The sequence below is a fragment of the Talpa occidentalis genome, unplaced genomic scaffold (genome assembly GCF_014898055.3).
Source record: "Talpa occidentalis isolate TD23 unplaced genomic scaffold, MPIMG_talOcc4v2.1 talOcc4.9, whole genome shotgun sequence".
Lineage (NCBI taxonomy): Eukaryota > Metazoa > Chordata > Mammalia > Eulipotyphla > Talpidae > Talpa > Talpa occidentalis.
Window position 1 is genome coordinate 17,243,895 of NW_023605305.1, and position 27,145 is coordinate 17,271,039.

A 27,145-nucleotide genomic window follows, 5' to 3' on the forward strand; every position below is an offset into this window, starting at 1 on the left:
ATCTGAGGAGAGAGCTAGATGTAGGTCACTGCTGATCCTGGCTCATGATACCACACAGGACTCAGGTCCTTTCTGCTCTGCCATCTCTAGTAAATATGCCTTCTTGTCCTTGGGCTTATAGTCTCATGGTCATAAAATGGCTGCCGTGGCTCCAGATATCATGTCTGGATAGTAGGCAGGAGGAAGAATTTAGAAAAAGGGCAAGAGAGTTGTACCAAACAAATCTGTTCCTTTTTTTCAGCAAAAGCAATCATTCCTAGAAGTGTCTGGCTAATTGGAATTTGCTTCTGTTTCATTGGAGGGAGCATAGCAACTCCTGGACCAATCACTGGCCAAGTTGATGAGCTTGCAAGTGATGTTCCAGGCCAATCCACACCGCTCCTCGAAGGTGAGTTGGGGCCACTCTTTTTGGTGAAAGGAGATCCCTGCCACTTCCTGTCCCCCCCCCGGCCCCCCAAGCAGGGGAGGGTGTCGGCCAGTGACGAATGGGTCAGACACAGTGTCACCACTGGCACTCTGCCCGCTGACAGCCTGACCTCCTTTATCCCCTGTCCACCTGCACTGAAGTCCCTGGCTGGGCCAGGCCTGAGGACAGGCTCTGGGGCCACGGAGGTTACTCAAAGTCAGATGGGGAGGCTGATCCATTCAGGGTGGCCAGTTGTACAGTGAAGATGAGGATGGAGGGTTGTGGGAGCACAGAGGAAGGCCCCAAGTCCAGGCCCAGATCCAGTCCAGATACCCAGGTCCCAGAGGATGTTCATTCAGTGATTCCTGCATTTGTTCACTGCTGGCCCTGGGCTATGTGCTGCAGGTCTGGCACCCAGAACTGAGGAATGAGAAGCCTGAGGCCCTTTGCAGGGCCCGAGGGGTCCAGCGGTGAGCAGGGGAAGGGTGGAGGCAGGGAAGGCTCACTCGGGAGTAGCTGGGGACTTGATGTGACTTGCAGCAGGTCCCAGTCCCCAGCAGATCCTGTCCTGCTGGAATCCCCATCCACATGGTCCCGGGGGAGTGATGCGGTGCTCCCAGTTTCTCTCCTAAGTACTTCAGGTGCGTCAACCCTTCCGTCATCTTGCAAAGAGGGTGAACATTGGTGCTTCCTCTCAGGGAAGGAGGGGCAGCAAGTTCCCATTTGGATAAACTGCGGGGTGTATATTGATGCAGAGAGGCCTGACGCAGTCTTCAGAGCCCCGATGGGCGGCATGAAGAGACTGCAGGGTTGTAGGAGAGCAAGGGGGGTGTTGGCCAAGCAGCAGCAGCAGGAAGCTCTAAGCACCTCCCTCTGGCAGGCACTGTGCTTGTCCCCTTGATGACAAGGACACCGAGGCCCTGCCAGGTGAGCACATATCACACCCCGGCTGTGAGCAGTGAGGCCAGGATGCACGGCTGAGCTCCCCGCAACCCTGCCCCGCACCTCCCAGGGCCAAGTCCTTCTGCAAAAACCAGCTGGGAGTTCAGGGCCTGTTTTCAGCAGGTGAAGGCAGACTTGGGAAGCAGCTCTGAGCCAGGTGGACTGAGCATAGGTACAGGAAGCTTTTACTACGGCCCTCTCTCGCCGAGGGGGCCAGGGGCAAGCCGGTTACATGTTCTGAAATATTGCTTGATGTGCTTCGATGGTCCCTCTGTGAGGGGACAGATTGTCCTGACATATTGTCGGTGGGGGGAGAAGAGGATGAAGGGGGTTGGTGAGGCAGGGGGTTTAGGCATTGACTTACCTGTCAGGTCATGGTGAATACTGACATGACTGCTTTTCGTGGTTCTAGAATGTCCAGGGGATTTCTAAAAAAACCAAGATCCACCCCAGCATAGATTGGAGGGCACACGCAGGTGTGGGCTGCAGAGCCCAGGGGCTCCTGCCGAGCGCATGGGTGGGTGGGGCCTGGCGGGGGGTGGCAGGAATGCTGGGGTCCAGGTGCAGAAGGGCAGCTGTTTGTAAACAGAGGAGAACATCTGTTGCTGGGAGCCTCTGTTCCCAAGGGTGTGGTTGTGAAACCCTCAGGAGCCAGGTCTACACGAAATGGAGTACATCAGCCCAGGGCAGAGCAGAGGCTGGAGTCGGAGAGGTCAGTGGGTGTCTCTGCTCTCAGGTATCCTGCCTGAGAGTCTTCATGATTGTTTTCCAAATATGAGGGATAGATTCTGTTAGCAAAGCATAGGGTGGCCCCACCTGCCTAATGGGTGTGAAGATGGGGGATTGGGGCATGTCTCTGCCTGTCCCCTGCCGTCAGAGACACATGGGTGACCCGGTTCACCCCCCAAATCTCACTTCATGCATCCATCCAGGAGACATTTGCCTGGCCGGTGCTGGCCCTGAAGATGAGATGACTAGATTCCAGCATTTAAGGGGTCACAGACCCATTGAGGGTGTGGGTGCTGACAAGCAATTCTCAGACACCCACCCACAGTGTTGGGTTCCACAGAGGAAGGGCTCAGTTTCCTAAGACCATAAACTGGACTATTTTCTCGGTAACTGCAGCCCCTTGGTCACTGCTATCTGGCCTTATCAGCCGCAATTATTCAAAGAATTTTCTCGGTTCTCTTGTTCCATCTAAGTCTTCCAGTTCCAACTGCCTGGGCAAGTTATTCTCCAAGCCCACTTCAGCTGGCCAGTGACTGATGACCCTTCCAGACCCAGCTCACTTGTCACTTCTTCCAAACCATTGCAGCATATGCTGTTGCCACCTTGCCCCCTGTCCCCTTGGCCCATCTCGGTGGCGGCATCAGTTCCTGGCACACCGACAACCTCCTTCTTCAAACGTCTGCTTCTCTCTCTCTCCTCTGCCTGTGAGTTTTCTGTAGCACCATGTGTTAGAGGACCAGTTAGGAGCAACTCAAGCTGGCGGGGGGAAACTCGGAGTGAAGGTGCGGCTTTCTAGACTCCACTGACTCCACTCACATGTCCACACTGCTGAGATCTCAGACTAAGTACTACAACTCCCAGCAAGCCACGAGCCTGACTTCCTGAGTGGGTGTGCTGCTGGGAAGTAGAAGTGGAGCTGAGTGGCCGTGTTGGACTCGAAAGATTGAACACTTGTGTGCCTGATCTCACACTTGTGTGCCTGATCTCACTCTCCAGCTTTTCCAGCTTAGGCGTGCACCTTGGTCTCCATGAGATGGCACTGCTGGTGGGACAGCTGGCATTCTACCGCATGCCTGCCAATTTCTCTCTCTTCTCCCTACTCTGTAAATAAGCTTTTTAAAAACATTTCTCTGTGTGTTTGTTCTGGGTCTTTCCCTGTGTTCTTAAACATGCAGGTGAGGACTCACAAACCAGGTCACTCCTTGTCCCCCCCAAACTTCCCTGTAGCATACGGAAGCTTGCTTATCTGTGGGCAGGTGCAACATCCAAGTGTAGGGGACCAAGCACATCCCAGAAATGACCTTCACACTGTGGGGGTGAGAGTCAGTGGATAAAGTCCCCAGCTTCCCTGCTCCCAAGGGTTGGTTCTGCTTTGTCTTCATGTGCTTCCTCTGATGTCCCCAGTGGGACTGAACCCTGGTTGCCCACAGATGTAACCATTTCCAGAAACCTCTTTTGTTGCCCTTATCCCTTCCCTGTGTCATTCTTTGCATTTCCTCAAATTACTTTTTCAATTAGGGGGAACTTATCCACTCCCACAGCTGTAAAATGCTCACCCCATGTGACCTCCAATGAGTTCAGCGCTCCTGCCTTTTGCCTTCTGATGCCTACCAGGCATTTCTATGTTCTGTCTTAAGACTGTCAGCATCTTGGTAAAGTTGTAAAGGCTCTTATTATCTTTGTATTCCCATCACCAAGAGCAGTGTCCTAAAAAATAAATTTACTAAATGTTTGTTGAGAAAGGAATGATGAATGAACGAATGAACGAATGAATGAATGAGAAATAAGTTTCAGAGATAGATAATTTCTCTGGCCAGACCCTGAGGGCAAGTCATATGAATGCAATTGACTCTCTCAAAACTGACCTTCATCAACAGGAGATCTGGGTCTCACCCAGCCCTAGAGGCCCTGTGCCCTACTCAGCCACCCTCCACTCTTCTCTCCAGGACACAGTCCTTCTGCCAGGAAAATCCATGGAGCATTGAGCCTCTCGGTGGGTGGTTCCAACTCCAGTTACTAAAGTTCCTTCAGTTAGAGGAACACAGTGATATGCTATTATAATCCAACATAATTTAATGCCGCCTCCCAGCAGATGTCACTTTAGAGGGATAGATTTGTCTCAGCTGGAATTCAGGGCTCATCCAGAAGCACCCAGAAGAACTATCCATTTGCAGCCAATGAGACAAGCACTGAAGAATGATCATTTTTACAAATCAGTTTATTTGGCTTGAATGGGTCCATGGAGGTTTCCAGGAGGAGCAATTAAAATTATTGTTGCAGCTGAAATGCTTTTTTCAGCCTTATATTCCCTGGGGGGATGGGACATTGAGCACATCCAGAATGCCAAGGGCACTCAAGTGCAGCATCCTTGTCCTACAAACCATCATGTTACAGTGAGAAAAAGGGCTTGAAGAAGGGGTTGTTAATGATCAGTTTGAGGGGTACCATAGACCCCCCAAATCTTCATGCTCTAAAGGGGTTCTGCTATCTGCTGCATAAAGACAAAGCATACTCTTAGTGTGAAGGATCTTTAATAGAATGATTGTGCATAGAGAGGAAAGAAGAGAGAGTATGAATTTTCCTATGATGCACCGCACCCAAGATGACCCATCCCTTAGTGGGTAAATATCCAGCCAAACAGGGTTGGCTCAATGCAGGGTTGCTGAGGCCTGAAAGCATGCCACAAGTCTAAGGCACCTTCTGGCAGGGAACCATAGGAAAGGGGCAGAAGGGGCCAAGCAAGCTGGGATGAAAGGAGCAAAATCAAAGTACAAATCAAGATAAAGGCTGCCATGGTCAGCCTCCCCACGTGTCTCTTACCTACATGTCTCTTCCACCTTCCCTAAGTCCCTGGTGCAAGTCCAAGACCGAGAAGCAAGCATGTCCTCCTTCCCATGCCCCTCTGCTCCATAAGTCACCGCCTGTGTCCCTTTTCTAAGCCCTTTCTAGCTTCCCCTCACTGCTCAGCTCCTCCCTTCATTAGGTGGGGCAGGGAAAATGGAACTTCCCCCTTTTGTAACATGATGGGGGTGACCTAAGTTTATACAGCAAGTTGGTGGTGGAGCTGGAATCTGAGTCTGAATCCAGACAGTTCACCCCAACCTCATTTCTCCGAAGGCCAACTGGAGTGAGAATCATGCTAAAATCCAAGAAACATTTTGAACTGGTTCTTGGGTTTTGCCTCATGTTACATTTGAGACACTGGCCTAGCAGTCAGGGAACGTGGGCTTGGGTGTTGGCTGCACCCCTCACCGTGTGATATTAGGCAAGTCTACTTCCCTCTCGAGGTCTGTTTCCTTATTTGTAAAATGACATTATGTGTGATCTCTACAGTCTTCCAATTCTAAAAATTTATGATGCCCTTGGCGCTATCACCTGAAAGTTACCAGGCCCTGCTTTTTGATTCCCCTCATCTTGGTTCCCGAAGAGTCTTCTCCAAGAAGTCAGGTTCTACACCTGTCTGTGGTGCTGAACTGAGGTCTTTCTATTTCAACAACAGAGCAGGGCCAGAAAACCCCTCCCATTTCTGTCCTTCTCTTGAACTCTCCCCACCACCTGTTCCAGCCCAAAATGATGATGCTGTTTGGGGCTTCTGGCCTCTTTGATGGGGTGAGCTTCCTACCTCTGATTGGCTCTGCCCACTGACTCCTTCACTAAGAGCATCAGGAGGGTTCCCAGGGCAACGGTTAAGTGTGTGTTGCCATGGGAGCAGCTGCCACTTTCCAGTTAGTTTGACTTTAGAACGGACCCTTTGTGAACTAAGAGTGGGGACTTCATAGCATGTTCCCAGGGGAGAGGGAAAAGCAGGGCAATATCCTAAAGATAAAGACATGAGGGAAGAGAGTCATGATGGATTTATGTGCCAGGTGATAGGGTAGACGGTTTCTTTAAGTTATTATCATGATTACATCCCTGATGCTTGAAGAAACAGGACTCAGAGAAGTTACTTTCCTAAGATCACATAGCTCGTGTGGATAGAAGTACAAAAATCTTTCTATTCCTTCCCTTCCCTGAAAAGCTCTCCTGGGATTTGCTGTGGAGGATATAAACTGGTTCCTTGGAGTTCAGTGGCTTTGTCCTTTCTGCCTCCACCTGGCTAGGTCAATGAGTGGGCAGCAGGACTTCTGGCAGAGAGAAGAGCCTACCCTCACATGCCTGTATTCTTTTTTTTTAAGATTTATTTTTATTTAGTTATGCATATAAGAACTGGGGTGTAGGGCCTCCCAGGTGGCGCAGCGGTTGAGCGCTGGGTTGCGAAGCTGCCCGCAGCCTCTGCAGCGCCGGTTCGATCCCCGGCTGCTCCCCGGCCACCGGAGGAGGGTCCCGCATGGCGCACAGACCTCTCCTGCTGCCCGCTGCTCCCCTCAGCAGTGTGCTTTGTCAGTCTGCCTGTTCTGCTCCCCGCTCTGGCTCTGGTGAATTCTCTCACCCTCCCACTCCTCTGACTGTACCCAGTGCTTGTATAAATAAATAAATCTTTAAAAAAAACCTGGGGTGTAGGCCAGAGGTGTAGGGGGTGAGAGGGTTCACCAGAGACAGAATGGGGAGCAGAACAGGTGGATCGATACATTGAAATTCACGACTGAGGAGAGCAGTGGGCAAGACGGAGAGGTCTGCCATGCCATGCGGGCAGCTCTCTGGCCGGGGGTCACACTCATGCCACAGTGGCTGGTGATAGCTTGATAGCATTGAGACTTTAACCTCTGTGCTTCCAGGGAGGCCCACATGCTTATATTCTTTTCTGAAATTTTGGGACTGCTGAATGGGAAGATTCTTCTAAAAAAAAAAAAAGATAAATTCTGCCTCAAATCCAGCACCCCAATTCTATTTCAAGGGAAATATAGATGATAGAGTGCTCTGGGATTGGAGTTGGAGGGTCTGGGGTCTAGTCCCGATGGCACTCCTTGTCTGCGTGATCTCAGACTTTGTTACCTAGCCTCTCTGAACCTCCTGGTGAAAGATTAAATGCATCATCAACAAATCTTAGTCCTCAGTCTACTTCTGGAGCCTTTTCTTTCTCCACTCTCCAACCCATCCACTTGAATATTTCAGATTCTGCCTCATGAATGAAAAGGAACCCAATCTCTGGATATGGGGTCTGATCCATGCTGGGCCAGTAGAGCTTTCTGGGAATTTTGGAGCTGGAAGTGAAAAAGACAAGCTTTCTCTTGTCATTTGTATGATTGGGGGCTAATGACATCCATGTTCTTACAGGTAGGCTGAGGCACGGAGAACACTTACTTGCAGGGAGAAAATAAGGGGAAAAAGCTTCTCAGAGAGAAACAGTGAGCTTTACGGAGCAAGCGTTTTATGGGTTTGTCTTACTCTAGCCTGTTCCTGGCATGCCTCTCAGTCCCTGCGACTCAATACCCCTCCAATAAATTCTCATTTTTTGTTTAGGTCAGTGAGAATTGGCTGCTAATCCTTGAAGCCAAAACAGCCAAATAAAATAAATCAAAATGTTCTTTGAAAGTTTAAGAACCAAAGACCAGAGTCCTAAGTCAGTGTTCAATGCCTTTTGCCCGCCTCCGACAAAATCGACAGTTCAACATGTCTTGCTTGCCATGCCCACTGCTCTTGCTTGGCATTACCTCTAACTAGGATATTCTCACACCTCTGAGAACTTCTTGCTTCACCTCTGGTTATATTCAGATACCACTTCCTCAGGGAAGTCTCCGGGATTGCCATGGCAGAGCTTATCCCAGCCCCTTGCCCGTGCATCCCACATGACCGAGGTCCCCCAAACACTTCACCTGGAGGCTCTGAGTCCCCAGCTTAAGGTAGGGAGCACCCTGGCTGCCTTGGACTCTCAAGGGGTGGAAGATGAAAACCAGTGGTGCCACCTTGGATACGATGGTCTGTGGGCCACTCCCTCTTGTAGTGTGGGGCCCGGTACTCGGGACCTCTGTCTGAGGGTCCTCATAACCCTGGCTCCTGAGAGTGTCTGGGTCCTGAGTCCCTGGGCCAAGCACTGAGGGCAGCCTCACCCCTGCTGGATCCTCTCTCCCTCCCTTCTCTTCTGGGAGACCAAGACATACCTTGTCCCTGCCCACTTGCTGCCCAGGTCCTACTCTGAGTGAATTTATCGCTTGCCTGCCATCTTGCTGCCAGGCGTCAATCCTGTGAATTGAGCCAAGACAGAGTCAGTTTCCCCAGCTCAAGCTGTGTCCTCTATTTTTTCCTTCTCCTAAAATTCCCGTTACACGACTGGCTTGAACATGGCCTAGGAACAAGATCAATTCCAGTGCCCTGTACACCTGTAGACCTGGACACTGCCAGGTCTACACTATGAATGAGTGAACATCCCCAAATGGATCTTCCCAGCATTCCCAGCCCCTAAAGCTACATCATCCCCACTCTATTCCCTCCTCACCTGCTTGTCTAGTACAGGAACCTGGCCCCACCCAACCCTCACCAGGCCTTTCCCCCTCTCTCCATGGGCCCTGCCACCTGTTCCTACAGTTTCTAGAACAGTTCAGGCCTGATCGGCCTCTGAGCTGCTCCCTCTTTCTGGAAAGCTCTCCCTAGGGGAGCCCACACCTTCCCTGGTTGGCAAGTACAGACAAAAGAACTTTCAAAACATGAGCTCGTGGACTAACAACCCAGTTCAAACCTCTCCCACAGCCCCTACTGCCCTGGGATAAGCCACGTGCCCTTGGCAGTGCTCATGGCCCCACCTGACCCGGTCCTTGTTGGATTCTGGCTGTACTAGTGGTACGGTACTGCCTCTGGGCCTTCACATAGGCGGTTCCTGCCACCAGGAAAGCACATCTCTTTCCCTTCTGCCCAACTGGCTGCTGACCCTTCCGTCTCAGTTCAAATGGTTTCTCAGGGAGGCCTTTTTTTTTTTTTTATAAAATCAGGCCCTGTTGTTCTCTGCCACTGTCCCATTTATGCCCTTAATACTGTGCCTCCCAGTAGTAATGTATGTGCTCAGTTTTTGAATGTCTGGTTATCGCTGCCTTCCCCTAGACTGTAAGCCCAGTGGAGCAGCAGATCGTGGTGTCCAGTCCAAAACAGCCTGTGCCTACATACTGAGTGAGGGAGGGAATGCATGAACAAAGCTGAAGGTCTCAGGGCTCCTGGGTGAGACAGTGACTGGAGTCAGTGCTCCTGGGAGGCTCTGGCAGGCACCTTACCCCCTAACTGCCCTTGTCCCCTTGGAGAGCGGATGTCTGTGGGGACGCTGTCATCAGAGTTATATATACTCAGCAACCACATCTTATTTCAGGCCTATATTTAATTCCACTCAGCACCACTCATCACTTCCCCCAGGAAGATCATAACATTTTGACACCATCAGGGGCTTGGAGACGCCAGCATATCAACCCACCACTGAAACATCAGGGAGGAGCCCCTCTCCCCCTCTACCCAATGGGAGGCTATTTTGTCCTCTGGGTAGGATGTGCCCCCTTGTGGGGGAGGTGGGGAGAAGCTGGAGGCCCCAGATCATTGGGAAGCTGGAGGCTCCACCGGAGCCAGCCTGTCTCTCCATAGGAGCGCCAGCAGCTCTGTGACTGGCTCAACAAATGCATTCCTCTGATTGGTCCAGGTCCCTGGCGGTCCCTGCAGATGGGTTTCTCTTGTGGGTTTCTTTTCTATTGCCTCAACCCTGCTTTTCTATGGCGTATTCATGTTGTCTGCACTCCTTAAGCCAGTGCTACAGAGATGCCAGCTCTTGTGAGGCTCCGGGGCATTTTCCTTGTCCAGTGGTATGAGTTGGGGGTTTGAGTCCCCCACTCAAGTCCCTCCAGAATGTCTCTTCCCACTCCCAAGCAGAGAGCCTGGGAGCTGACTTGAAAACACTTTCCACGAGCCTGTTAGCTGAGGGGAGGGCCCTGTGGGGTGAGGGGTGGCTGCTTTTTTTGGGCTCCTGTGAACCAGACCCTGCACCAGAGGATGGAGAGGACCACTGGGGGCGGGGTGTCCAGATCCCCTCGTCCCTCTTCAGCCCATGGAATCACCTTTGTGGTGAGAAATAAATACCATATGGAGTGGGGCATCCGCGGTGGGGGTGGGGCGGGGGGGCACGTGTGACACTGCCTGGGGTGATTAGAACTGTCTCTGAGATCTGACACTTGGAGGGAGAAGGCCCCTCTTCTCTGGGACCAGAGGCTGTGAGGACCACGTCGGGCTAGAGTCGCTGGTGGCCATCTTCTCTGCAATGAGGAGAAAGCCTGCCTGAGGGGAGTGAGCAGAGGAAAGCAGAGCTAAGAGACTGGTATGTTCTGGAAGAGTAAGAAGAGGCCCTGTGGGTGGGAGGGTGAGAAAGGTGGAGGGGTGAGGATGAGGGGCCATGGAGAGCCTCTCAATACAAGTAAAGGTCTACTCCTTCCCCAGCCCTTTTGGTGCCACACCTGGTACTTAGCCCTAAATGGTCCCAGGTCAGACCAGGCTGCCCTGACCCCCGACTCCTAACAGTGGAAGGAGGCGGGGCCGGCATTGTGTGCTGGAGGTGGGCGTCTTCCTTGCTGACCACAGGGCTGAGCATGCTGTGAGTGCTCCAGGTCACCCCTGACATGGGAAGAACCCTGCACAGAGGGAGGCCTAGATACCATATATTGAAAACGTTCACATTATAAGTCAAACTGAAAAACTAGTACATAAAACATGTTGTGTCTGTTATCTGTACAACTGTACAACAAACTGGAAAGCCACTTTTGATTTTCAAATTCTCAGCTCCTTGGAGTTTACCCCAGAAGGTAGAGGTTCAGGGAAAACCAGTCTGTGACCTTGGATCCTCCTTGTCTTCCAACTCCAGATTCACTCGGCACCCCAAGAGACCTCACACACCATGTGGACACACCTAAAGAGCTGCTACAACCTCTGTAGACAGTTGCCCCTTGGGGCCCCTCGGGCCGGGGGCTCACCCCACACCACAATCCACCTGCAGAAGAAGACACGGGGACAGGTCCACTGGCTTCAGAGAGTGGGGTCTAGGTCACTTGAGAGGATTCTGGGATCCCAGGTACATAATGTATGGTTGAGACTAGGAGAGGGACCCAGGTGTCAACCATGGAGATTCCACATTCCAGGGAGAGGTACAGCCAGAGCAAGGCCAGGACAAATCCTTTAAAGTATAGGGCCCAAACAGGGGTCTGTCTCGCCCAGGTCTGGAGATAGTAGGAAATCAGCCCCAGGCCCTGGCCTGGCCAACTGCCTACTTCTGCAGTGGGAATGACCCGAAGGCTGGAGAGAGCATGTAGGGCGAGGGCAGCTCACAGACCCCACACCGAAGTCATGGACAAAGGGCCAGAGACAGGGCTACAACTGGACCATGGAGGACAGGATGGCCAGAAGGGGGGTCTGGTCTCAAGGGAGGAATGCAGTGAAGTCTTCAGTCTCCTTCTGAGGCCACCTAGACAGGTGAGAGGGTACAGGTGAGGCCTTTGCTGGGATTTCGGGGCTGAGGAGGGCTGGCAGATACAGTGAGACCTGTATCACTCGCCTGAGCATCACAGCTCGAAACAGAGGCTTCGGGCAGCACTTAGGAGCAGGTACTTACAGGCAGATCTATCGCGAAATAATTCAACCTGCACGGTGAAATTGCCAGTTTATACACTCACACTGGGCAGTATTTCATGTTGTAAATGAGTAGGATTTTAAGAGCCACAATGTCCAGGAGTTCATGAATTTCATAGATTCATCGTCCTTTGTAGATCTTTCCCAAGATAGAAGAGTGAACAAGAGACAGTCATTTAAAGAAAAGAAAAAATAAATGGTAACAGCTTGTACAGTGGAAACTGCTTTTTACATAATATGTCTTAAAAGCATTGAGTGCATTTTTCAGATTGTCAATGATGAGCTTGCTGGCGAGGGAGACTGGGGAGGGTGTGTGCGGCCTGAATAGTTCAGAGGCACAAAGTGAGGGCCTGACCCGTCTGTGTTCTTGTCACTTAGAGGAAAGAAAACGGCTTTCTGTGATTCTTGGGGTAAATCATCAGTTTTCGGGAGCACAGAGAGCCCATTTCTACAGATTGAGTTCCGGCTAGACCCCTCCACATTCAAAGCTGAAGAGAGAGACACGAGATGGTAGGGGCAGAGAGGGACAGTCACAGACCCCTCGTGGGATTCTGGAAGGGACCCCGGGCGAGCGATAGTTGTGGGGTTAACAACCCTCCTGTGGGTGCGAGGCTTCTTCATCAAAAAGGCCCCTGCAGGTCCCCAACTCAGGTGATGCCACTGCTTGTGATTCAGGGGATCTTCTGTGCAACCTATGAGGATTGTTTCACTGAGCCCTCACCAAGATGTGGAGGGAGCTGCGATTACTATCCCCACTGTGCAGATGAGGAAACTGAGGCCGAGGGAAGGGGAGAGGCTTGCACAGGGTCACAGCAAGAGGTGGTGAAGCAGGACACCAGTCCCAGAAGGGTGACTACAGTGAGGGTTAAACCAGGGTGCAAGTGCAGGTGAACGGAGTAGTATAAACCTCATAAATCTGAGTTATGCTTTTAAACTGTTGTAGTTGACACACCTTCCAAGAGCATCCAGCTCCAACTGGTGACTGTCATTCAGAGTTTGCGCTGATGCTAGAATTCAACCCGAATGGGCTGTGCGTCGCTCCCTTTCCCATTCAAGGAGAACAGGGGAAATGATGAAATAAACCTCCAGGTGCAGCCAAGGTTCAAAGCGCAGCTGAACAGAATTAAGGTTGTTTGGCATCTGAGGAGCTGCAATTCACCTTGCTTTCGACCCGTGTTCCCCAATAAAATCAAAGCACAAACGATGCCCTTCTTCCTCCCTGCTCCCACTCAAGTCAGACCCCAATTCCCGATGTCTGAAGCTGGGAGCCTGCTGGTTTGCAGCTGCACTTTCCCTGCTTGTGGCCCACGAGGGAAGGGGCAGGATGCAGTCTCTTAGAAGTGCCGGAACCCCAGATCTGCTCTCTGGGCTGAGAAGGGGAGGAATCAGGTGAGCTGCCTTGATTCCTCAATGTGGTCCTAGAGCGGTCTTGATGGGAATCTGCTCTAGGCTTATTGAACAACCACCTGTCCAGGGCACCATCCTCAAGTCCTTGGTACTTAACTTGTGCCCTCAGTGCTAGGAAGCAACGGGATCATCATCTCCACCCCAAGCCCCACTCCCCATCATCCGGGCATGCTGCCCAAGCAAGCCTCCATCAGGCAGGTATTAGACTTTCCACCTGTGAGAGCCAACCCACGAGAACGTTTCCATGAATGAATCATGTAATAGGTGCTTTTCTGTGTCTGTTTCCAAGGTCCATCCATGTTGTAATGAATCAGTACTTGATCGCTTTTTAATAACTGATTAATACTCCATTGCATGTGTATACTACATCTGATTTATAGTTTTTATCATTTAATGTGTCATTATGGTGAATTAGATTATGTACTGAATATTAAATCAACCTTCTAGTCTTGGGAGTAAACTCATGGGGTATTATCCTTTGGATAATACCCAATGAATTATAATTGCTGGTGTTTTGTTTAGAATCTTTGCATTTATGTTCATATGAGATATTAATCTGTAATTTTCTTTCCAATAAATGTCTTTTGATTTCAATTTTTCTAGTGGTCCTCTTCAGATTATCTATTTATTCTTAAGCAAATGTAGTTTGTGCTTTCACATATTTTACTTCAGCAAAGTTGTTGAGTTTATTGATACAAAGTTGTTCACAATATTTCTTTATTGTTATTTTAATAGCTATAGAATCTATAATGATGTTGTCTCTCTTGATTCTTGGTTAATTAATTTTAACTAATTAATTCCTTAATGGTTTATTTGGAGGTTTCTTGATTTTGTTGGCCTTCCTCAAATAACTAGTTTGGTTTTCATTTATTTTTTGCTATTGTTGTTCTCTTTTCTCTTTTCATTGATTTCTGCTCTGATATTTGTTATTTTCTTTCTTCTACATGCTATAGGTTTCATTTGCTCTGCTCTATGTTTTCTTAAGTTGTGTGTTGGGGTTGTTGATTTGAGAACTTTCTTCTTATCCAATATAGTCATTTACTACTGTGAATTTTCCTCTGTTCCATTTTATTTGAGCAGCATCTCACAAATAACGCTATGCACATACACGTTTTCATTCAGTTTAAAATAGTGTGTAATTTCTCTTGATTTCATTTATGGCTTGTGGATTATTTAGCAGTGTGTCATCTGGTTTCCAAATAATTGGGAATTTTTCAGATACTACTGTTCCTGATTTCTAATTGAACTCCATTATAATCAGGGAACATGCACTGTATGGCTTGACTCTTAAATTTCTTGAGACATTTTCAGGGATTATAATATGGTCTATCTTGGGAAATATTCAATATCCATTTGAAAATAATGTGTTTTCTGCTATTGAGTGGAATGTTCTATAAATGTCATTTAGGTCATGTTGGTGGGGGTGCTGTTCAAGTTTATATTCTTGCTTATTTTGTATTTATTAGTCTGTTAATGGAGAGGTATTAAATTTACAATTGCAATTATGTATTTTGTATTTATTAGTCTGTTAATGGAGAGGTATTAAATTTACAATTGCAATTATGTATTTGCCTATTTCTTTTTGATTTTTTTAATAGAATTCCCATTTTATCCTTTTAAATTCTGTGTGTCAGTAGTAATTTTGCTTCTTTCATTCTTGATTTTGGTATATTTTTTTCTCTTTTTGTCTTGGTGAGACTGACAATAGATATCCATTGGATTGATCTTTTTTAAGAAAAATGTTTGTTTTTATTGATTTTTCTCTATTGTTTTTCCATTGACAGTTGTTGGGTTTTGCTCTATCATTATTTCTTTCTTACTGCTTATTTAAATTGTCTTTTCTAGTTTCTTAAGGTGGACGCTTATGATAAAGGGACTAATTTTAGTCCCTTTATATTTGCTAGTGGATACATTATTATGGACCAAATTGAGTCTCCTCAGCAATTTGTATGTTGGAGCTTTATGTATATGCAGATATAGAATATAATAAAAATGACATAATTTATCAATACAAAATAATATATATTTTGAATATATATTTTTAAATGACTACATTTAGAGATAGGGTCTTTAGGAGGTAATTGCAGTAAAATGAAGCCATTAGTGTGGGACTCTTACCCAGCAGGACTGGTGCCCTTATGTAAAAAGAGATACCAGCTGTGTCTGTGCCCAGTGGAAAGGACTTGTGAGGACACAGGGAGAAGGGGGTATCTGCATGCTAGGATTTTTCAGTCTCCAGAACTGTGAGAAAATATATTTCTACTGATTATGCTACCCAGTCTGTGGCCTTCTGTTATGGCAGCCCGAGCAGACGAATACAGGCATTTAAGGCTGTAAATGTCTCTCTAAATACTGCTGCATCTCAAAGGCTTTGATATTCCATTTTATGTTTTCTTTATTCAAAACATTTTTTTTTCTATTTCTCTTAAGATTTCCATTCCGATATGTGTATTGTTTAATTTCCATATACTTGTTTGTTTCCCAGAGAGGTTTCTGAGATTCATTTCTACTTTAATTCCATTATGATTTGAGGATATAACTTGTATTATTATGATTCTTTTATTTGTGCTAAGGTTTGCTTTAGGGTTATGGGCTATCCAATGAAGGTCCCATGTGCACTTGAGAGTATAAATTCTATTGCTGGTGGGTGGTGGGTGGTGTACAAATGTCAGTTAACTCAAGTGACTAAAAATGTTCTTCAAGTTACTTATATCCTTACAGATCTTCTGCCTATTCAATTTATCAGTTACAGAGAAAGAAGTGTTGACATATGATTATGACTTTATTTTTCTTTTTCAGTTCTATCAGATTTTGCCTTTAATATTTTGAAGCTCCAATGTTTGATGCGTACACACTTGGGACTGTATGCCTTCTTGGAGAATTGTTTCACTTGTTATATAATGGTCTCTTTATATTTGATGTTTTTTTCATGTTCTGAAGTCTGTTTTGTCTGAGATGAATAGAGGAACCAACTTTATTTGATTAGTATCTGCTAACTTTTTTGACTGATGTTTTTGTGTTTATGGAGAGTTTATCATAGGCAACATATAGTTGAGTTGTACTTTTTTATTTGATCTGAAAAATTCTGCCTTTAATTGATGTACTTCGTTTGTCCACATTTATGGTGATTATTCATATGGTAGGCTTTAAATCTAGCATCTTGTTAGCTGCTTTCTAATAATTTAATTCATTGTTTCTTTCCCCCACTTTTCTATCTTCTCTTATGTTAACTGAGCATTTTTTATCATTCCAGTCAATCTTCTCCATGCCCCCTTTTTAAACAATTCAGTGGTTACCATCGTGTTTATGACATTTTAATTAAAATATTAATTTAAAAATATTAAAATAATCACATATTACATCATGAATAGGAAAATGACCCAATGGCAGTATATTCCCAATTTTTACCTCTTAGCTTTTGTATTATTTTTGTTGTAAATTTCAAATCCACATATGTTAGTATCAAAGAGAAATGTTATTTTTTAGACATTTGTGTTTTAAAGCAATTAAAAACAAAGAAAATAAATTTTCTGAATCTTCATTTCATTTACAACATTACTTTGTTGTGTAGCTCTAAGATTATTCTGATACAGTTCTTTTGCCTAAAGAATGCCCTTTAACACTTCTCAGTCAGAGTAGGTCTGCTAGGGACAAATTCCTTAAGTGTTAGTTATTTCAGAAAATATTTATTTCTTCATGATTTCCAATGATAGTTCCACTGGGTATAGAATTTGGGTTGACATGTTTTTAATCTTTCATTTTCCAGTCATTTTGAAGTTACCATTTCATTTTCCTCTTGTTTGCAAATTACTTGATCAGATGCCTGCTGTAATTCTCATCTCCCCACCTCTGTTTATGTATATGCCTCTTTCTTTGACTCTGTTCAGAATTTTCTCCCTGACTTTGCAATTTATTTGAACACACACACACACAAACACACACACACACAAACACACACACACAACTTTTGTTATTGACATTGTTTGATTGACCCTATTCTCTGAGCTTCTTGGACCTGTAAGTTGGTATCCATGGTAATTTTGGACATTATTTCCTCAAAATTATTTTGCCCTTTACTCTATTGTCCTTCTGGGGATTGCAACTGCTTATATATTATATTACTTGATATTGCCCCACATTTCTCGGAAGCTCAGTTCCATTTTTCATATCTCTCTCTTTGATGTTTTTCTTTGTTTCCTTTGGATAATTAAATGACCTATCTATAAGTTCACTGATTCTTTCCCCAGCTATCTCGAGTCCACAGATGAGCCCCTAGGAGGTCTACCTCACCTTTGTTACTGTGTTTTGTTTTTAAGCATTTCCACTGATTGTTAGAATTTCATCCTCTGCAAAAACTAATTATTTGATCCTGCATGTTGTCAACCTTTTCATTATAAACTTTAATGTATTAATCACAGTAATTTAAAATTCCCTGTCTAACACTTCCAATATCTCTGGCATGTCTAAATTTGGTTTTGATGATTGCTCCATGTGTTTCTTTCTTTGCCTTTTCACATGCCTTATAACTTTTTATAGAAAGCTGGACATCTTTTGTAGGGTGAGAGAGAGGTAATATTTTTATACTTTCAGATGTGTGCACCTTTTCTTCTCCTAGACCTTTAGTGTGGGCGTATGTTAATCTAGTCAGGAGTGTACTAAATACACAGGGTTTGAGGTCTGTGGTTGCTATGGTTATCCTCAGTAAAACAGAGACTTCAAGTTCTTCTAGTGATACCTTATGTTTAGGGATTTAACTGGTTTTCCAGATGTCTGTCTGCTTCCTTTGCCCTGACTTTTGAGTCTTTCTTTTGTGCTGCACCACAGAGATAATCTGTTTCTTCAAGCTTTTGCAGATACATTCCATTGTTATTTTTACCCAGTGCTTGCTAGCCAGTGTGGGAGGAGCGTGGGAGGGTGCATTTCTGATGATGTGATTAATTTTCAGTCTTAGGCAGTACTCTGTCTCTTGGTCTCCTGGTGTGGACTTCACAAATGTTCCTGCCCCTCCAGCTACAACACTGGGCCTGTGTGAGCTGGTATTACTTTCCCTCCCCAAACCTAGGGCTTATTTTGATCCTATTTCCTTTCCTCAGTTGCAATGGATTTCCACCTGTGCCCTAAGGCAACAGCTTTTGTTTTTCTTTGTTCTTCTGCAGATTAAGGTTTATGGTCTGTATACAGGAGATTGGTCTGGGTGGAATTTTTGCAATGGGCAGTACCTCTTCCCTAGACAGCACCACAGGGATGTTTTCTCAGGTATTTCTCTCATCTTTCCTGTGAATGCCTGTGGTTTGGGCAGAAAAAAACTCTGAAACTTTGTAAGATCATATGTTTATTCATAGACGCTTACATTTTTACATCTCTCCTAGACACGTAAACAGTCAGGTTCAATTTCTCCCTGCAGATTCCTGGCTTTTCCACAATTCAGGTTATTTGCTTGCACTGTGATGTTGGTTCTCTGATGGGCCTTGTAGAGAGAGACAACTGGGCCTCAGTCATCTCATCTGTGAAAGAGCAAATCCCTTCCAACCTCACAGTTTTACCAATAAGAAATGTGCTTGCTGCCCTCAGATTTTTGCTGTTGAGAAAACAGCTGCAAGATGGTGAAGGGGTCTGTGTCATGTGACCCCTAGTGAGCCTCCGAGTGGCAGCTTCCAGAGAGAACCCTGGAGCCCCCGCCTTTCCTGTGTGTCCTCTGAGGATGAAAGTGTTAATGTCTGAGCTGCTCTGACGGTGACCATGCTGCCTGTTTGTCACCTCCTTGCCCAAGATTAATTCAGTTTGGTAAAGTGGTATTTACACTGCAAATTTAATTGTCATTTCTGATGATAAAGGAATTGAAAAATAAATTGAAAGTGTCAGACAATGCATTAGGGTGGGTGATGGAGTGGAAGCGAAGGCCTCCCAAGTGTCATCCCCACTGGTTGATTTCCAGACCCACACAATTAGCCAGGTTATGGATTCGTTATTGTAGGATCCAGATTCAGGCATGATGGGTGCAAGGGGTGGGGACAAGGGAGCAGGAGAGGGCCCATGAGTCCCCAGTGGATTAGATGCACTTGGCAACTGGTTGAGTCCTCACACTGGTTCTCTGACATATGGAATTAGAGATACTATGTGGGAAAGGCCAAGTTGAAACCAATAAAACCTCCCCAATCTGGGAAAACCGTAAACCAGAGATTAGTGCTACCACCAAGACTTGAAAGATGCAAGGATGGTGGCCCCCACCAATCTCTATTCAGCTCACCCACTTGTCCTGTGCAGAAGACTTAGATTTTGGAAAAATGACAATGGATCATCATAAGCTTAAGTTGGTGGTGACTCCTATTACAACCACTATGCCAGAGTGACAGGGACTTGGGTGCTCAGGGAGCTTGTCCTGTGAGTGAGCTCCTGAGTAAAGTGTGGATGTGCCCATCTCTCCTTTACAAGGGGTGCGTGAGTGTCCACCCTCACAGCAGGGTGTAACGTCCATGAAATAGCTCTTCATTGGCCAGTTGCCGCGCACTGGGCCTGTTCCGGCAGTTCTATGTCTGCTAACAGCCACCTCTCAGCACGTCTTAACACTGGGCATCACTTCCTCACATATCTCATTCGAGAGTGGAAGCCTGCGAAGTGAAGCCACTGGCTCACAGTCACATGGGGTGTGCTGAGGGTGGGATCTGAACACAGATCATCAGCTCAGTGCTGACCTATAACCATGGTGCTGCTCTACAGAGACCCTGCTGACCTCCAGCGTGGGCACCCTTGTCCTCATTTGACAAGTGAGGGGACCAAGGCTAAGAGGAGGGGAGTGGCCCATCCACGATCAGTGGAAAGTCCCGTGGTGGAATCTGTATAGAAGGTGGGAAGATAGGGGTGGGTGGATCTGTAGAAGGCAGTGTTTGCAGGGGCAGGCACGAGATATGGGCTCAGGAGGCAGACAATCATGTGAAAGTATCCCTGAACAGGGTGATGGGGTACAAGTACCAGCCTACTTCTAGGGGGCAGCTTCTAGCTGCCCCCTACTGTCGCTGCCATATTGTCACTGCCCTGGTCCATTAGACGAAGAAGTGGGTCTCAAACCAGGAGGGGGACAGTGGGCTATCAATTGGGGTCTTAAGCATTACACATGACCAGCTCCTAGATGGCACTGGGGGGCTGGATGGGGACCTCCTTTCCAGGTTGCAGCCCACAGCCCCAAGCCCTGCCTTCTGCCCAAGGACAGGATCCCTGCAGAGGGCTCCTGGGCCCTGAGCCAAGTACCAGAGGCTTCCATCTGGGCCCTGCCTGGACCTCAGGACCCCAGTCCTCATCACTTAGAGTCCTGCCCTGTGATCTGTGCAGTAATTGCACTGTCCACCTGCCACCCCTGGGTGGACGAATATTAATGGTTCTGCGTGAGAGACACAGTCACTGCCCAGGGGAGCAGAAGAGAATGAGACCAGGAGTGGGAAACTAACAACCAGGAGGTGGGGGACCTGCCACCTTCCAGGTCCCCAGCTGCCCTCTAGAAGCAGGCTGGTACCTGCACCCCATTACCCAGTTCACAGATACTTTCACACCACTGTCTGCCTCCTGAGCCCATGTCTTGTGCCTGCCCCTGCAAAGCACTGCCAGGCCTGGCCACTCCATCTCTCCCCTTCACCGTGCATGGACAGAAGCAGAGGCTCACAGGCGTGCTGTTGAAGGCATCATGAGTTCACATGCGCGTCCATATGACACCTGCTCACAGACACACATAGTACACACACCTCATGCACATCACACACACACGTGACGTGTCACAAACATGTCATCACCCACATTCACTCCCACCCTCTGACTGTCACCCCTCTCTGGGGTCACCTCTTTCTAACTCTTGCTTCTAGGTGTGCTATGAAATCCACCATCAGATTTAAAGCTCAAAGGCAAGCTTTAAAGCGGAGCTGAATGTCATTTTAATCATCTATGGCAGGAACCCAATTTCCCAGGTGATAATTACAATAATTAAAAATTTTGTTATCAGAATGGCGAGGGGGAGGCACTCACTGCCAAGTACAGGACAGGGAGCAGGGAGGGTGTCGAGGCGGAGACCAGCTCCAAATGCACCTCTAATTCTTTCCAAATGCAACCCCTGGTAACTCTGCAGGAGGTGGTAGGGATGGGGTTTTGGGAGGAAAGAGGTGGGGGAGCTCAGGTCAGGAAGTTCAGGAAGCATCTGGTCCCCCCCTGGGGGTGCAGGTGAGGGCAATGGTCCTTCAGGGCCACACTTGCTCCTGCCCTCCATCCCAGGTGGCCCAGGACCCAACTTGGGGTGCTGCTCTTTTCTCCACATTTCTTCTATTTCCTGCCTCACTCCCAGCAGATCTGTAGATCCAGATTGAAGGTTTGATTTATAAGCTTCTGGGGAAGGACGGCGCCTGACTGCACCTGCAATGACTAAGAGGTATGGTGATTTACACAGCTGGGAAATGTTTGTTTCTCGGGAGGGATCATCTCAGTCCCTCCTCCTCGAAGGCTGGATTTACTGAGGGGCCTGGGTGTGAACGCTTAGCCCCCATGGTCAAGATGTGTGGCCTTGGGCAGGACACTGAACTTCTCCAGACCTAAATTTCCTCCTTTGCCAAATGGGAACAACTGCATTTGTCCCAGAATGTGATGAGGTTTAGATGAAAAGATGAAGGGCTGGTAGAGGTGCTCAGCAGGCCTGAATTCTCCCCTCTAATGCATTGGCGTCTCCCCTGATCAGACCACCTCCTCCGGGGCTCCCTGCCAGATTTCCCCAGGCTCCCTTCCCTGCACAGACTTCTTTCCCTCCTCTTCCTGGAGCTCTTGCTCTTCTCCTAGGTTCAGCCTCCACCATGGCTGGCAGGAAAGGCTGCGCCTGAGGCTCCGCTGGCAGGAGCAGACTGGTGACTGCGGTGCACCCAGGATGCCAGGCACAGATGGCGGCTCAGATGCCCAGGGATTATTTAGAGTGCAGCCGCTTCCCTGCTAATGAGTTAAAAAATCTTGCTGTTGGAAAGGGCCCCTGGCAGAGTAAGGGGCCTCTGGGCCTGGAGTTCTACTGTGATGTAAGGGGTCAGTGGGATTCTTTAGCATGTCTGACTTCTAAACAAGGAAGGAGGGAACAGCAGGGGTGCTGGCTTGTTAGATGACCCAGGGTCTGACTGGTCTGGGGCAGGGCTGGGCTCAGAACCCTCATCTGTAAAATGGGGTTAATAATAGTATACCCCTCCTAGGCTGCCTGGAAGATTAAATCAGCAGACACTGCAAAGTCTCACGACCGAGGGCACACAGAACACTTTGAAAGTTAGTGTCTTCGTGCTTGCTTGCTGCTGTTCCTTCAATGTCATTGTGAGCGTATTTGTTAGAAGCTCCTCCAGACTTCTGCAGGCCACCTGTTGGCCCCCATGGTCTCTAAAAGGTCTCCTGGTTTCCTCTGGGGTCTACCCTACCCAGGATGATCTCAAATTTCTCTTATTGACAAAACACAAGGAGGCTTCTCCATGCCCCAGGGTGGAGGGGGGGTCCCATCATCACCACAGTGTGGGTGCAAGGCCTTGCAGGGCTGACTCTCTCTCTACCTCCTCCCTGAATGGCCACATTGTCTCAAGGAACTTGCACTTTGTTAGCCCAGTTTGCAGTTGTATTAGGGGAGGTGTGTTTTCTGCCAGTTCCAGCCAATCAATAATCAATGCTGTGGTCGGATGGGGCCTTGAGGTTCTTATTATAGTTGCTAGATACCCTTCAGCAATATCCATCAGGAAACCCTGAAAAAAGAGAAGTTTATTACTTTTAAGACCTGAAAATTACACAGCACACCTAGGGTCACATAGTAGGTTTACAGGGACTGGGAGGCGGGGGTGAGAGAGACAGAGAGAGGGAGATTGTTGAATGTAGAACATCGGAGCAGGAATTTAAAGCATGAGATGAGAAAGAAAGAGAAAACACGAGTGGCCCCAATGACCATTTATCTAAATCATCCAGAATTTGGAAAGCAAAGGAGCTTCAGTGCAGGGAGGCAGCCTGGCTCGTTATCTGTCTACTCCTGTTGCTAGTGATGTGTTGGAGCTGGTCCTTGTTGCCACGAATGCCTTGGTATCAAAGCTTATGTCAGGCACTTGCATTCCAAAAAATAGCCAGCTGGCAGGGTTTACCCTGGTGGGGGAGGGGATGTCTTTGATTGCAACCTCCCCCCTCCACACACGCCACTATGCATCAGAGTCCCCGCAGGACCTTCTGCGTCTGTCTTGGAAGAGTGATCACTGCAAGATGGAGCCTGGGATAGCCCCATGCTCTCCTCTGTCCCTGTTCATTTATGTTGAACTAGTTGATAAAATTTTAAAATGTGAAGATTTTCTATAAAATAACACCAGAGAAGCTGACGTTCCACCCAGTAACAGTCACTAGAGCTGAGATGCAATGGCCCTTGTAGGTGGACCCTGGCTCTTCACGGTGCTTACAGCTTACACCTGTCACCTGCTTGGCCCCGGGCATTCCTGGGGCTTGTGAGTCTGCTGCAGAGACCCCAGCCTGCCTTCTGCACAGATGAGTCATGTGAACCTAAGAACGAACAGTGCATCATGTGTCCACTCCTCTAGGGTGTCAGGTCTGCACGGGAAGGGCCATGTGTCTGTTTTAGTCACTGCTGTATCCCCCAAACCCTGAGCAGAGCCTGGCACACTCGATAAATGTTTGCTGTGTGTTAAAATTCTTGAGTTCACCCAGGAAATTCTAGGCAGAGCCAGGTTGGAAAGAATTCCTGTCCAGTTGTTCTTCTCCTGGTTTGATCAGATCTCAAGGGGTTTACCTCCTTCCCTCCCCCATAAACACACACATACTTATTGACTCAACTCAGATGCTTTTAAAATTCAACCCAGATTAACCTGAAGAGAAAGTGAGTTTTCTGCAGAAACCATCACTTACCACTGTGGTTTTTGAGTTTTAGCAACGTTTATTTTTAGCATTAATGAAATACAGTGTGGCACCTTGGTGGTATGGGCTGTGCTGTAGAGAAGAGTGGTGCGGGCAGACCTGAGCTGGTGTGGGCAGACTTGAGCTCAAACTCCGAATCTGTGGCATCCTGCCCATGTGGCTTTGGACATGTCACTTTTCTGAGCCTCAATTTTCTCAGATATAAAATGGGGATAAAAACAACATCCAATGCATCCAGTCATGTGGGTAACACAAGATAATCCAGGTAAGTCTCCAGCCCCGTGCCCAGCTCAGCATGGCCGGTGCTGCTGTCGTCACTAACTCGGCTGATCCACGACTCGCAGAGGAAAGACACAGTGGGCAGTGGATTGCTTTCCCATGATGTTTTCCAAGGAATCTCTCTGTCATCCTGATCCCAGCAGCACACACATAGAACGAAATAGTCATCCTTGTGCGCCAGGCTAATTATCTGTCTGCAGACAGTGCTTGGTACAGAGATAAATTTGGGGACCCCTTGCAATGGCCACCCCCAGAAGTTTTGGACCTTGGTTAAAATAACTAGAATTTCTGAGCCTCACAGTCATGGTGAGGGGCAGAAACCCCTCCCAGCCTCGCCCTGCCTCCTGCACACTGCAAACAGGTCCCAGGCCCCGACAACCCAGGTCCTTCTCCCCTTCCTCACCCCAGGCCCCGTGCACTAGAAGCTGAGTTTGTGGTGCTCTTTCTTCCCAACAAATACCTTATTGCCTGCTGGGATGGGCAGAGATGATGGTTGTAATAAAACAGGTTCATCACACCTGTACACAAAGCCATTTAATGAACATGCAGCCAAAGGCACGAAGGCCTCGGAGCCAAATGCAAATGAAACCTGCTCCACAGTAAAATTTAACTGTGGGGAGAAGGTGGATAGAAGGAGGGGATAGTATGGGAGGTGCTGAGAGAGGGAGGATGGGAGGTGCTGAGAGAGGGAGGATGTCGGGGGGTCATAGAGAGAGGGGGCAGGAAAAGGGGAGAGTGAAGGAAGGCCTGTGCAAGGAAGGGGGAGAGAAAGTGGGGGCCCCTTCGTGTGGAAGACTGGGCTGGGTGGCTTCATGCTCCCCATTCCACAAGCGAGGACACCAAGACCCACTGCATCACCATGGGGAGACCGTCAGGGGTGAGGAAGCAGGTCTTGTGTCTGGGGGAGTACCCAGGCCCTGAGCAAGTAATCACACTGCTAATAGATGTAAGTCCTGGCAAACTGTGTGATGGGTGTAAGATGGTTGCGTGATTATTGTAAGAAGGTGAATAGCCTTCCATGAGGGTGGGTTTGAATCTGGCCCTACTGCATCCAGGCCAAGACCTTGAGCAAGTTGCTTGACCTCACTAGGTCTTGGTTCTTCTGCTTAGAAAACTGGGATGATTAAGGAACTATCCATTGGGGATATTATGAGCATTAAGTTTAATACACGTAAAACACACAGTCTGGTCTATAGGAAATGCCCAGGAAATATTAACTCTCACTATACTAAGAACGCAAAAGGGAAAGGAAATATTGAAGGGTCCTGGTTTAAATCAGCAGGTCAGCGAGGTCCACCTGAGTAGGTGCTCTGGGCTGACACCTGGGCGGAAGCTAGCCAAGGGCGGGGAGAGAAGCCAGGGCCTCTCTTTGGCTTTGACTGCTTGCTGAGCGTCCTGTATTTCTCCCAAGTCAGCACACCCTAGATCCGCTTTGGGAAACAGTGCCCCCACTTCATGTCAGTCCACAGCCCTGGGGCTGGCCCTAAGATCCTGTTCCCAAGTGGACACACTACCCAACCTGGGTAACTGAATTCTCCTGGTTCAGAGGTGAGTACCATCTGGGCCAGGTCCTGCGGGGCCTACGCTAATGTCTCCTCCTGCCTCTAGTGTACCTGGAACCTGCAGTAGTCCAGACACAGGTTTGTGTCTCATCCCTGGGGTGGCCCACGCTGCCCTACCCGCCCTGGGAGGCTGGAGTATCGAGTTGAGGAAGCAAATGCTGTCACTAAGCGAGCCTGGGGGTGAACAGGCTAGGTTCTTATAGGCCTTGTTCGGGATTTTGCTTTTTCTTCTGAAGACTATGTGGAGCCATTGATAAGTTTTAAGCGAGGAGCTGACACAGCCAGATGGGGATTTATGGGGCCCAGACTGGAGACCAGGAGACCACGGAGGAGGCTGGAGGGTTCAGGTGAGAGATAATGGAGGCTAAGCAAGGTGACAGGAAGCCCCTTTCCACCACATGGGTCCTTCCTTCTCAGGATCCGTCACGTTCTAAATCTTGTTTGTTAGTATTTTTTCCCCACTGCCATTGCTTGTCTCTTTTGATGCAATTTCAGCAACAAGGAGCCAGAGACTGCTTGTTTGCCACTGTATCTCCGGCAGCCTCAGCCCCTTGGTGACCACAGGAGGGCTGGGGTGGGGAGACTGCAGGTGTCAAATATGTCTGTCATGGAGGAGAATTTTAGGGTGCAGCAATGGAGGACACCAGGGGTTGGCCTGGACATCACTCTCCTGCTACAGGTCAGGGCCGGTCCAGGCTTGGGCAGTGAGCCTGCCGGTGGGGCTAAGTGGGCCCCGCAGTGGGAGGAGAGGCAGAGGCAGCCTGTCTGAGGCTCTCAGGCAGTGGTGACTCTGATGGTGACCTACATCCATTACGACGCCAGGGTGAGTGGCGGCCGGCCAGATGCCAGCCCCTCTCAGAGTCTCTGAACTTCTTGGCCTGAGTTTGGCTTACTGGAATTATTCCCTCCTCCACCATCCTTTCTGTGGCATATGAAAGGTGGTGATTTAGGACATGCGTTTAGAGAGAGATGAGTAAGTGGTCATCTGGGAGGCCGGCTCATGGCCCAGACACCAAGTTCGGGCTCAGATCTGTGGCCACAGGCGTTTAGGTTAGGAGAGAGTTGGGGACAAGGGCGAGATATTGAGCGGGACTTGGTGACAGAGAGAGCAGGTGACAAGGAGGGAGAAGCAGAGAAAGGGGAGGTTGGGGGAGGCCTGGGGACACGGCCCTGTGGCCCTTCCTCACCAGGCCGGCCCTGGAGAGCATGTTGGGGGGCCGGGAGCGTTTGGGCCTCAAATGGTCCCCACTTCTCTGTAGTTCATATTCTCAGAGAAAAGAAATCACTCTCCATCCAATTAATCTAATTGGACGTAATCAAGTTGTGGAGATCTGTGCAGTGGGGTGAGTGATTAGGAAAAATTACCTCCCTGCAAAGAGTTTAAATTTAATTTTCATTC

At 48.2% G+C, this 27,145-nt stretch overlaps 1 long non-coding RNA gene across 2 annotated transcripts in view; it reads left to right on the plus strand.

Moving 5' to 3' along the window:
• The first annotated feature begins 371 nt into the window (after positions 1 to 371).
• LOC119235933 (uncharacterized) overlaps positions 372 to 27,145 on the plus strand; it is a 33,895-nt gene continuing 7,121 nt past the window's right edge. The window contains exons 1-2 of one of the 2 annotated variants that reach the window (XR_008550218.1): positions 372 to 388; positions 21,333 to 21,413. This is a non-coding gene — a long non-coding RNA (uncharacterized LOC119235933). Of the gene's footprint in view, positions 389 to 20,894; positions 20,959 to 21,332; positions 21,414 to 27,145 lie in introns of those variants that run through there. The other variant, XR_005122951.2, reaches the window with a different exon arrangement.